Genomic DNA, 2,727 nt, shown 5'->3' on the forward strand with positions numbered 1-2,727 from the left:
TATGTGTTTTTATGATGAACATGTAACTAAAAAGGGGTGATACTCGAGATCTATGACATGAGAAAGGAATCAAACATGATCTAAGTTATTTTACACTAAACAAGTCAATAATAATAACTTATAAGATTATGATGAACATATTTCCAACATAAAACCCATTTTTGGGCTTAAATTGTCAAAAATACAAAACTTGGGTTAAAAATTGTCAAGTCACGGTTTCTTAAGGGCCAAAAGAGTCAAAACAGTTTCCATAATTGTTTTTCTGAATATTAAAAGTTTCAAAGGACTTGAAATGTAAATTTTTAGCTTAATGGGCTAATTTTGGGCTTTTTGGCCCAATAAGCCCAAAATTGTGAAAAATGACAACTAAAGGGGCTAAAATGAAACTTTATTCAAAAGAGGGGATAAAAAGTGTAACAAAACCATTTCAAGGGTCAAAAATGCTTTTCATATCCAAAAAGGATCAAAAATGTAAAGTTTTTGGATTTTGGGCCAAAACTGTAAATATTGCGAAAAATAGGGTTTTAACCGAGAAATACCATTCTGGAAGGGCTAAATCTGTTAACAAAATCACTTTTGGGTTAAAACTATCATTTCAATAAATTTATGATGCAAAAGTGTCAAGAAAATGTTTTAAGGACTAAAAATGCAATTCTTTTATTTAAAAGACTAAAATTGTTATTTTTATAAAAAGAAAGGTAGTGAAAAGGTCAAATCCCTACTTTTAAACAAACTATTTCATTAAGTCAAAATAAAAAATCACGACTACCGACAAATCGAAAGACGAATACACGTTTAACTCCAAATATCGTGATAAACGAATCGATCGGTCTCGAATCGATCCCAAACCAACAATCGTTAAATCAAACCCTTCAATAGATACGTGATACCTAAGATGAGTAGATATACAAACTTTGGGCTTGAGAGTTTCAAATCATGCTTGTTGGATCTTGCAAGTCCATCAACATGATATTTGGGCCCAAAGGGATAACGCTTATATGTTATTGGGCCTTTTATGACCCAATATTTTATAAAAGGACTTTCAATAGCTTTTATGTGCTATAGGGCCCTAGTGGCCCATTAGTAAAGCTAGTAAGGTTAAAGTATTCAAATGCGAGTTGGACCATCGCGTCTTTCGCATCCCCGACAGCCTAAGGTACTTACGATAGTAGTAGGACATAGTGCTCCTCTTCTCTTCGTTCGCTAAGGCTTATGAGTAATCAAAGTAGACGGAATTAGGACGTTATTCAACAGTAATCAAGGTGGAGTAATCAATAGTCATTCGATATGACGGTACAAAAGTTAGTAATCACTTATATCTTTCGACATCAGAAAACATCGGGTTTTCTGGGGAAATCAATACTATTCGTTCGAAAATTCCATAACTATAATACAAAACACCCTCTTTATATATATATATATATATATATATATATATATATATATATATATATATATATATATATATATATATATATATATATATGTTTTGAAATCATTCATGCATCAACTTATGGATCTTCACACTTTGGTAAACTAATGTCTTTTCAGAAAATATCGGATTCTCTGGGTTTTACAAACTATACAAATCATTTTATTCACAACTATGCTTATGAACTCACCAACATTCCATATGTTGACGTTTTCCAAAATAACTTGTATTCTCAGGTAACAGATAAGCGGAAGGGTAATACCCAGTATGTTAGAATGTTTTGTATTGAAAACTTTGAAACAATTTGTGTTACGAATGTGTAATATTTGATAACAATGTACTAGATGTAAACAATATCAGTTGTAATGTATTGATGCATGGTGATGTTTATGTTATGATTCATGTATATTCATTGTGATGGTATTCAATTTAAGTCAGGCGAGCCCCCGGACGTTTCCGCCGTCTGGTTTCGGGGGTGTGACAATCAGTATGTTTGTAACTGGAATCTGTTTTCTTATTCATTGATAAAGTAAACATGTTTTTTCCAGAAAATCCTATATTTTCTGCTATGTTATCTTGTAAGCAAAATGTGTGATACTTTCTGTACTATGAATTTGTAAAATGTAGTTTAGTTCTCATAAAACCATGAAAAGTATGTTTTCTCTGTATTGAAATAGTAATTTGTATTTATACTTGTAAAATACTGTATTATAGTCTTATAATTCAATAAAACTATGTAAAGTGTTACTTATTCATACACTAATCATTTTGTTCAATATCAAATTGTGAGTTATTATAACCATACTAGATGACCTAGGATGGCCTAAATAGGACGTTCTTCATGTGTCGCAAAAGTTACAACATTTGTCACCACATGTTTGCCGACCTAGCTGTTGCAAGCAGCTCTGGTGCGGGATTGTCAGTCCCGTATAGAGCTATACACAAGTGTCACGCTCCCACTCAAGGAGATTCTAGTTATAATTTAAGGACTTTTGTTGGTACTTGGAAAAGGTTACTTTGTAATAAATACACTGTAAGTAAGTTTCATAAACTGTATAGAATATGATTCATAAGTTTGTTTTTAGTAAGGTAATTTGTTTGTTCTCTAATAGTTATCCTCTGTTTGTTTTCCGTTATGTACTATGTTTGTTTTCCTGTTATGTACTTTGAAACTTGAAACTAATGAATGAGTCCTCTAAACTATACCTATTATAGATTAGCTGTTTGTTTTGCTGTAAGAATCTGTAATACTGTTATTCCATGAAAATTCTCTGTTTGTTCCCATTTAGTATCAA

Source organism: Lactuca virosa, chromosome 4 (assembly GCF_052849685.1).
Source record: "Lactuca virosa cultivar CGN04683 chromosome 4, Lactuca_virosa_CGN04683_v6, whole genome shotgun sequence".
NCBI classification, from domain to species: Eukaryota; Viridiplantae; Streptophyta; class Magnoliopsida; order Asterales; family Asteraceae; genus Lactuca; species Lactuca virosa.